We start from the raw sequence: 11,403 nt of genomic DNA on the forward strand, positions 1-11,403 counted from the left end.
ATACTCGAAAACTCGCAACAAGGATACGTACGTTGCAGTTCTCAGTGTGTATAACATCTAAATGTTCATAATTCCAGATGCAATAGATATTGACAACAAATTAATTTTAATTACGTTTATTGATGAAACATTAATTACATTTAATGTTGATTGTTTATCAATATCTATACAAAGGTGTAAATATCCCCGTGGAACCCAAGGAAACGCAACCTGCCTATCGGGATGACCTCCCTTAGAACCTGATTATATTCACATCAGAAATGTCCATTGAAATTCAAGATGGAATCGGTGACATTTAAACAGAAATTACCCAAATGAACAAAATACTAGTAGTCCCACCATATAAATAGTGTCCATGTCCTTCCCTTGCTATCGAGTCCAACAACTAGGGTATTTCACATACACATCTCTTTTGATATAACCATAGGCTTCCGTTATTGAAATCACAGAAGAGAAAGAAGTCAGTATCTAAACCTTTTAGTTGTTGTAAAGGAGCATTTATTTGTATGCCAAACAAAAAATTACCAAATAAGGGCCATAAAGGGATGCAAAATCTTGCAAAAATTAAACCCCGACCATAGACGGGTGCTGGCTATTGCTTAAGTACATGTAAACACCAACCATATAGGGGTGCAAGATCCTGCTAAAATTAAACCCCGATCCTATAGGGGTGTAGGATATTGCTTAAGTAAACCCCAATGATATAAGGGTGCAAGATATTGCTAGAATCATACATATTGGGGTTCAAAATTATGTTTATAAACTTATACCACAATCACATAGATGTAAAAGATCCCCCTAAAATAATAAATTATGGTTAGTTTAATATGATGTTACAAAATAATATACAAGATCAAAAAACAAAACAAAACAAAGCCAACCCACCCACCCACCCCCCCACCCCCCAAAAAACAAAAACAACTACAGGGGGGTACCATATATCTACAAATTAAACGATATATAATACATGTATATACATGTATAATTATATGAGTTTGCATCCAATCATACTGCACATATGGAGTTTAAGATATGTGGTTGTAAAATGTATAATTAATCTAAATATGATTTACCCACCATTGTTAATAGACTTTATCAAGAAACAATAACAGCTCACAAATTATTGTAATACTTCTTATATCCCTAATTATTCAAATGGACCCCATCAGCCAAAAAAAAAACAAAACACCCACTTATTAATGGGACACCAGAAACTGGAGAGGCGAAAGAATGCTGCCCCTCTACATTCCGCAAGTAACAGGATATGCATCTATTTAGTTCATCATAGGATTGGACACAAGTTATTCCAACTTAGATTGTCATCTCCAACACAAACAAAATGACAAAACAGATACACGTCAGCTGCATAGGCGATGGTGCTATCAAACGCTCCAGTCGTGGTACCTAGTGGCTACAGCCCAATATGCATATTTTTTAGGACCCCATATATTTCCGTATTACCCCTCTAAGTCTAACAAATTTCTCCTGTCGAAGATTTTTTAATCAAGTTCATTTCGTTTGATGCTTATGTGACGTCAGTTATTAGGCTCCTTGTGTGTTATATCGAATATGATCTGGACAGTATGGTACGTGGAGGGGACATGCTGATTTGATGTGTGTGTGTGTGTGGGGGGGGGGGGGGGTAGGTCACATGGAGGGGGCACATTAACAATATGATGTGGGTAGACAGCATAATATGGTTTAATACAGTATTCATTTCGACCAATGAAATTTTAGAGGCATCATAATAGTAGGGGTCACCCGGTGGGTGGGTCAAAACATTTTTTCAGACAAAGTGTGCAGACTAGAGATAAACACATTCTCTATCCAGAGTTGTCTTCCGCTGCGCTCCCAACACTGTGGGAGCGTTGCGGGAACGACAACTCTGGATAGAGAATGGAGATAAACAATGATGACGTAACAAGGTACGGATATAAACAGAAGTTGAGTGTGGCATTGGAATATCCGGAAAAAAATACATTACCAATACAATGCAATGCTATACGGTGGTTTAAATTATTTTATGTTGCACATAAATACAATTATCAAAACTTATGATAAATTCTAGAAACTTCAATTTATCACTCCAGATAATTTTTGATTTTTTAAATTATACCCCAATGTCAAATTGTATTTGGAATTCGAGATTTCGTTTTTAGCTCACCTGTGCCAAAGGCTCACGTGAGCTTTTCTGATCAAAATTTGTCCGTTGTCTGTCGTCGTCGTTGGCGTCGTTGTTGTATAGTAAACTTTTCAGAATTTCAACTTCTCCAGAACTAATGGGCCAATTTCAACCAAACTTGGCACAGAGTATCCTTGGGTGAGGGGGATTCAAATTTGTTCAAATGAAGGGACATACCTTCTTCCAAGGGGAAATAATTGCGAATTCATGAAAAATTTATGGCATCTTTCAAAAATCTTCTTCTCGAGAACCACTCTGTTAGAAAATATGAAACTTATGTGGAAGCATCCTCGGGTAGTGTAGATTCAAGTTTGTTCAAACCATGACCCCCAGGGGTAGGGTGGGGCCACAGTGGGCGATCAAAGTTTTACAGGAATACATTGGGAAAATCTTTAAAAACCTTCTTCTCAAGAACAACAAAGCCATGATTGGTCATATTTATATGGAAGCATCCTCAGGTAGTGTAGATTCAAGTTTCTTCAAATCATGACCCCTGGGGGTAGGGTAGGGTCACAGCGGGCGATCAAATTTTTACATAAAGGGAATATATTCAAAAATCATGTTCTCAAGAACAGCAAAGCTATGATTGGTCATATTTTATGGAAGCATTCTCAGGTGGTGTAGATTCAAATTTGTTCAAATTATGACCCCTGGGGGTAGGGCAGAACCACAATGGACGATCAAAGTTTTACATAGGAGTATATAAGAAAAAATTCAAAAAATCTTCTCAAGAACAAAAAAGCTATGATTGGTCATATTTATATGGAAGCATCCTCAGGTGGTGTTGATTCAAATTTGATCAAATCATGACCCCCAGGGGTAGGGTGGGGCCACAATGGATGATCAAAGTTTTACATAGGAATATATAGGAGAAATCTTTAAAAAAAAATCTTGTTCTCAAGAACAGCAAAGCCATGATCGGTCATATTTATATATATGGAAGCATCCTCAGAGAGTGTAGATTCAAGTTTGATCAAATCATGACCCTCAGGGGTAGGTAGGGGCCATAATGAAATTTAAACTTGTAGGAAAAAAGTCACAGTTGGTCAAAAAAGAAAATGTAAGCATCCTTAGTTAGTGTAGATTCAATTTTGTTCAAATCATACCCCCCTCCCTTTTAGGGGTAGGTCGGAACCACTTATGCATTTAAGCATTGTAATACTAAACTGATTTTTGCTTTTTTTCTAGCCACAGTGCTCAGGTGAGCGATGTGGCCCCTGGGCCTCTTGTTCAATACTTACGGGGGTCTGGTTGTGTGGACTCCAAATATGGTTGAAGTTGACAAACAATCTCAAATACAATGTTTAGTGTAAGTGGTATATTATATGGATATAGAAAGGAATGAATAAGAAAATTATTTATATGTACATTTTTTTTTGATTAAATTTTTGGTGTTGCGTGATTAAGATATGTGTAAAAACAAAACTGTATTTATCTCTTAAATGTCACACGTGACATCAACATAAAAAATAATTATTTTTACCTCGTTCAATTCAACGGAAAAAAATAAGACAGCTTACGACGTTCGGATATTGACACTTTTTCAGTTGATATAGAAGGTCGAATCGTACAGTCTGTTTCCAAATATAATTATTTAATCATAAATATTTTAAACTAAAACAATTCAATTTGATTCTTAATTTCAACTCAGATAACTAAGCGTATTGTAAACACTTTCATGGGGGATAAAGCACTGTCATCGTAATAAGTCACACATGTATAGATATTAATAATTAACAGTATATTAGAATAGATGTAACATTTTAATTGGCTGTAAAAAATGTATTAGAACAAATCTCTCGATTTTCTAATTTAAAAAAAAAAAAAACACGGAGATTATTGATTTTTATAAAACTTCCGTACTCTGTACAATGCTAGATGCAAAACAACAGAAAAAAATCAAAGTAAATTAATTCCAAAACATATTTAAAATATTTAATTTTCATCAAAATAAAACTAACAATATCAAAGAAAATGATCGTTTTCTTAAATACTCATCACCTTTTTTGTTAACTTCAAAGAACTTAATTTTTTCTCTCTATTCCTTTAAAAAAGGATATAATTTATGAATTAATTCTGAAAGGACATACCCTTACGAATTGTAACACTTTTATTTTTCTGACGCTCATAAACTGGATTTCTCTTTTCTCCTATAGGTATCCATGTTATTATGTATTATGTATGTCTGAGCCGGTTCTTCCTCATTATAAGTGAAACTAAGGGCACTTGTGTCAAGGTTGAAGTAAAATTTCGCGTCATATTTTTTTCTTAATTAATACATGGAATTTTAAGTAGTGATCATGACTTGAGCTCCAGTGAACATAAATTTTACATCCAACTGCATAGGCGATGGTGCTATCAAATGCTTTAGTCGTGGTACCTACAGTTTAAGAAAAATGAATAAAAACACATTGTTAGCAATAAATCACGAGCTTATACATCATTATATTATACCCACACGGCTTAAGCATATACGTTATTGTAGCAAAGGATATCAAACTCCAGAACATTCTGTTTCGATTAAACATGTACATGAGATTGCTAGAAAAATTTACATATCATACAAAATAAGGAAGGTAACTGATTGGCTACATGAGTGTGTAACAAAAGCGTGTGGTACATTTCTCATTAGCATATACTTATGTATATGCAAATACTATGTATAGTTCAATTTAATACCGGGTATTTATGTTCAAGCATTTTTTTAAATGAGTGAATACCCTATTGGCTAAGTATAGATCTTAAGATTGATTGATTGTGTGTTGTTTTACGTCCCATTCAAGAATTTTTCACTCATATAGAGACGTCACTATATACCGGTGAAGGGCTTCAAATTTTGACCTTTACTCGGCACTCAGGGTCATTGAGCAGTGAAGGATCTTTATCGTGCCAACGTCTGCCGTGACAAGGAGCCTCGTTTTTAAGGGCTCATCGGAAGGACCCGCAACTTTCACTTCAAAGTGCCGAGTGCATGGCGAAGGAACAGTTGCTACCCAGTTTTTATCGATTTAGGTTAGTAGCGGTCGAGATTCGAACTCACGACCTCCCGATCACGGAGCGAGCGCTCTACCGACTGAGCTACCGTGAACGGTGATTTGGAATTTATAGTTGTCTTTCTAGACATCATTAAATCGATTAAATTACTAGTACTTCCAGCCAGAGACTGATTTTTCAGGACAAATCGCTAAATTTGCATCTCACTGAAAATTCCACTTATAGGGTATTTGTGTTATTTAGCTTTTACAAATAACTTCTGATTAACAGTTATTTGAATATAATACCTGTTAAGATTTATTATACTATTGACCACATCAAAAAAATAGTGAGCTGTTTAATTATATCAAGAACTTTTTTTACGAGCGAATACCTTATTGATTAAGTATATATCTTAGGAAGGAAACTACTTAAGGAATCACTGTCTAGTTAGTAGAGTATGCCAGGGCATCAACACATGATATTAACTGGACAAGTTAATTTATTTACTCATTCAATTTATCTTTATAAAATAATAATAATAAAAAAAAAACAGGGTGAACTGCGATAGGGATATTTGTCTAAATTATCAACTTCATCTTCTCTTGACTTGGACAAGTAAAATTTTCATAATGTATTCTTTTTAATATTCATTATAATGCATTGAAAAAATACAGGTAATTCCAGGTAAATCCCAGATGGAGATCAGACTATAATTGCTATCAAAACATATTTCACACCTATTATTCTATACCTAATTATCAAATGTGTGCAAAACGGGAACACACTTTGGAAACGTGGGATAATCTGCATAACGGGCGAAGCCAGTTATGCGTAAATTATCCCACGTTTCCAACTATCGTAGATGTCCCTGGCATACTCTACTAACTAGACAGCGATTCCTTATATTTCCATTTCATTGTGAAATAAAATTGTAATATTTAGATTTCAAAAATGTAGACTAATAGATTTAAATTACACAAGGCCTCACATGTCAATTTCAATAGTCCCCGCCCACTGATGTCAAACACAAAGACAGCTGCACGAGAATTACATGCATATTAGCCCTCCTTAGAGTCAGACACAAAGACAGCCGCACGAGAATTACATGCATATTAGGCCTTCTTAGCTCCTGACCTTTCGCTTGGCGAAATTTGCATTCCGGTAGAATGATCAAGAAATCAACTCTCCTAACTTTCAAAGAGTTATCACAGAGAAAACAAATAGAAATGGAAATATATACATGTATATCGTCTATCTGAAAAAATTCTTTTATAAACAAAAAATACAGAAGATTAATTATTGTTTTATCTTATCAGTTGATGCAAAATTGAAAAATGACCTCCCGATTCAAAAACTAATGTTACCAATTTGAAAGTAGATTCGTTATTATGATAATTCTTCCTTGCAATCATCCACTTGAAAAATATTCTTTCGGTGTTCCCTTTTTAATTTCCGGAAGCCAGTTTATTTGACTACAGTCTCAAATGACTTGGATGCCATCGTTCAAAGTACAAAATGCCCAATGATTTATACTCTTCCAAACTTCCAAAATAAAATCTATGAGGAAGCCACAAACAGAAGAAAAAGTGTTCACACGGAATTCCAATGTTTTATATCAAAATTATTGTGTCTTCTATTTGGTATACTATTCCTATCCCAAAATAGGATTTTACCGTTCACCAAGTCTGGTACAAAATATTTTAGAAGGCCCTCCAACAGTTTTCAAACTAACCAATAGTTTTCTACAAATCAATAAATTTGTTCATTTTTTTTATGAGTAAAAAGTTGTTGTTTTTTTTTTCATTACTATGTTCTTAGGTGAAGGAATAACAAGACTTGACAAACAGGGTTAACAAAAAACCGGAAAATACTCATATTTCCCAGGGCAATGGGAAAAAACTGATAATGCTCGAGAATAACTAATATTTCCTGGGAAATACAGGGAAATAAGAAATACATGTATATATATAGAGAGAGAGAGAGCACTAAAAATGACCAACAATAAAAATTGTCAAATTTTCGGGACGACCTGTCCCTTTCTCAGGACAAAGAAAAAATTAAGAAGTCATAAAAACAAAGGAAAAAGAGAAACAAAAACAACTAGCACTACTACTAAACTACCAAACACTAAATATTTACAGTTTTACATGTTTAATTTGAAGTTTATAAACAGTTGTGAAGAAGGAAATCCGGAGCGCTATGAATTGCGTCCGGTCTATCGGGTATACTATGGTGAAGTGCGATTTACATAATTGAACTAATTAATTATCGCTTATTAATTACGACCATGTTATAAATCGTACACTGTCTTATTCTCTCAAAATAGCGTAACTATACATGATTAAAAAAAACTAAAGAAAGATAATATGGAAGGGCAATTTTAAAATATGAATTTGGATATATTATAAATTTGGAAATCGGATAAAAGAAATAAACAAAAATGTAAGCTATAAATATTTGCGTAGGTTGTTCCGGAATAGCTAATGCGAATTAACGGTAAAGTTTACACTATATAGAGAGAATGAACTTGTTTATTACAGTCCGGGATTGGGTATTGACTTCAGCCTGTGCATCCAGAACGTTTCCTTGCCTTTTCTCTGAACGTCTGTCCATCTTGGATTATGGTCAATAACCACTACTGTCATGTCCTCCCATTTGTGACCTTCAAGGTTGAAATGTTCCCCAACGGGTTCATTGAGTTTTTGGTCCTAATGGTAGAACGGTGATTATTGACTCTCCTACGGAGATCTCCTGTTTTACCAACATACTGTTTGGAGCAAACTTTGCAACTGATGAGATAAATGCAGTTGTCTGTTTGACAGGACAAATTCCCTAGTATTTTGTAGCTGTGGCCTGTAACGGGGCTGTTAAAGCTGTCTGTGTCAAGTTTTAAAGCCCCCGTTAGGTAATGGATTGTCCCATCTGATTCTTACTACCATGTCCTTTAGGTTCCTCGGGCGTCTGTATGCTGCCAATGGGGGCTCCTTAAAGACCTCTGCCATTCGTTTATTTGAATGGAGAATTGGCAGGTTCTTTTGGAGGATACCGCTGAGGTTCTTAAGGACGGGATGGTATGTGGTTACCAGAGGGACCTTGCCGCTATTGTCTTTCTCCTTGTAGCGTAATAGGTTTTGCCTGTCATGTCCCGTGACCTTGTATCTACTCAGTAGATCCGACACTTAGGATATACAGTGTTGTTGGTTTTCAGTGCTTTATATATATATATATATATATATATATATATATATATATATATATATATATATATATATATATATATATATATATATATATATATATATACACATACATGTATATATATATATATACAGATTTCATAATTGTAATCAAATTTGTCTGGGTATAAACATCTAGTACACAACGTCTTTTTCTAGTAAAATATCTAAATATGACACAGATGTGTCAGACTCTGTGGTATCTTTTATTTCAAGCTCAATGTGATATATCGTGTCGACATATGAATGGAAATAACTATTGTTAATTGATAAAAGAACGTCAATATATCTAAATTTGGAGTTGAAGGGCACAGCAAGAGTTTTCTTTTCCTCTTGCATAAATTATGCTTCATATATGAATACAAAAATAGATCTGCTAATAACGTTGTAAACTTTTCACAATTTCATCCTCTTCTCCAGAACTACCGGACCAATTTCAACCAAACTTGCCACAAAGTATCTTAGGGTAATGGGGATTCAAATCTGTTCAAATGAAGGGTCACGCACTCTTCCAAGGGGAGATAATTACAAATTAGTGAGAAATAAATGGCATCTTTTAAAAATCTTCTCAAATACTACTGGGCCAGGAAAGATAAAATTTATGGGGAATCATCCTCAGGAAGTGTAGATTCAAAGAACAAGTCTCAATAAGGCTTATTTGTGGTCCCCGGTTACTCGTTAAATTTCGAACATTTATTAAAATTTTTGAAATTAAATTTTATTATTAACTAATGTCTTTATTATTTGAATCATCATCTAAAAATGTCAAACAATAGATATAGGCAGCATACGAAGCTGCGCGTTGAAGGTAGGGTCCTATGATTTTCATGAATATCAAAAAAAAAATCAGTGATAGGTACACACTTCAAAGCTGTCGTAAACACCGATCACAGGTTTGTTCAGAGTCGAGTTTGAAATATAATGTGTATATTACATGTGTAAAGGTTGAGTGAAACTATCTTTGTTGAACAACCTTGTGCTCTATGTTTTCTAATTGAAAGTATTATGATTTTGAATCTCTTCGCTGACTTCATTTACATGCGATTAACCTCTTTATGACCTCTTTAGAATCATAACAAGCCACATGGATTTGTATCGTTACGGGTAAATTCCCCCAGTAAACGTGCTAGTTCTCAGTTGAAACGTACTCATTTTTATATCGATCAGCATGGACTTGTTTGGTTCATCTTGTTACATGTGTATAGCTTGTATTGCCAAAGTTTTATAAATAGAAAATTGTATTTGTAGTTGATTGTGAATCTTGAACATATACATGTACTAGTAATTCGTCTTTGAAAGAAAAATGTCATACCAAGATCTTCTTTTTATAGTATCTAATCTAAATGTCTCCGCCCATTTCCATGTAGTAGAGAAACCGTAGTCTGATAGGGGGAAAATATTCCGGCATTTTTTATTGCGATAGGTGTTAAAAATAGGCTTGTATTTTTTGATATGTTTAATCATCCATTATAAATACACACTGTTTTAATTAGAAATACTTCGTTATACACAATGAAAACAAACAAAATACCGTATGCTAATATTTAACCGGTAAACCAAGGGTGTAAAAAGGGACCGCACTACTATACTTAAGTAGAATACTCCTTTGTTCAAATCATGACCCCCTTGGGTAGGGTGGGGCCACAATGGACGATCAAAGTTTTACATAGGAATATATAGGGAAAGACTTAAAAAAGAAGATGGGTGAACAAGGCGGGCGAAGTGCCTATAGTGCGACAAACATGAAGTGAAAAATAAAATCTCAATTATATCAAAATTTTCTTTGATATTTCATCTCACTTTAAAGTATACTTAATGTAAAATCTCTACAATTTACAAAAATCTCACACAGACTGAAATTATTTGCCTACGAAATAGCATACACACACTAAAGAGGACAAAAAGGATCATTTTCTCACACTTTAACAATTTTTTTCGATATGAGTGGGTCTTCGCTCCATTTTTTTGAAAGTTAATCCTAAAAGTTTGCATAAAAATATACATTTTTTGGTTTACAAAAACATGGAGCAAAGACCCACTATACCTTAAAAGTACACTTGTATGACAAAGCATTCGCATCTTTCCGAGAAATACTTGAAGTCCATTAAGTCAAGGGTCATATCACAAACATGATTTAAATGCCACTATTCATCAGGAGCTGTGTAGCGTAGTGGTTAGCGTGTTAGTCTCAAAGCAATATGATACTCCGGATTTTATTGATTGGGGTTCGAATCCCACGAATACCATTTTATTTTTTTAATAAAAGAAGAATTTTTTCCGAGATCTTTTTTTCTCAGAAAAGTTTTGTTGATCATAATTTCATAAATTTCAATAATGAGAACTTTTACTTTGAATACTTAATTCACAAATTGAATATGATTTTTCAAATATCTGAAGCTATAGGCATTCTGCACGCCTTGTTCACCCATCTTCTTTCTTCTCAAGAACAGCAAAGCCATGATTGGTCATATTTATATGGAAGCATCCTCAGGTAGTGTAGATTCAGGTTTGTTCAAATCATAAACCCCGAGGGGTATGGTGGGCTCACAATGGACTATCAAAGTTTCAAGTTGGAATATATATAGGGAAAATCTTTAAAAATCTTCTTCTCAAGAACAGCAAAGCCATGATCGGTCATATTTATAGGGAAGCATCCTCAGGTGATTTAGATTCAAGTTTGTTCAAATCATGATCCCCTGGGATAGGGTGGGGCCACAATGGACGATCAAAGTTTTATAAAGAAGTATATAGGATTTTTTTTTTTTTAAAAAAATCTTCCTCTCAAGACCAACAAAGCCATAATTGGTCATATTTATATGAAAGCATCCTCATGTGGTATAGATTCAAATTTGTTCAAATCTTGACCCCCGAGGGTAAGGTGGGACCACAATGGACGATCACAGTTTTACATTGGAGTATATAGGAATTTTTTTTTTTTTAAAATCTTCTCAAGAACAGCAAAGCTATGATTGGTCATATTTATATGGAAGCATCCTCAGATAGTGTAGA

Source organism: Saccostrea echinata, unplaced genomic scaffold (assembly GCF_033153115.1).
Source record: "Saccostrea echinata isolate AGI-Se365-2 ecotype Australia unplaced genomic scaffold, CSIRO_AGI_Sech_v1 ptg000030l, whole genome shotgun sequence".
Taxonomy (NCBI): Eukaryota; Metazoa; Mollusca; class Bivalvia; order Ostreida; family Ostreidae; genus Saccostrea; species Saccostrea echinata.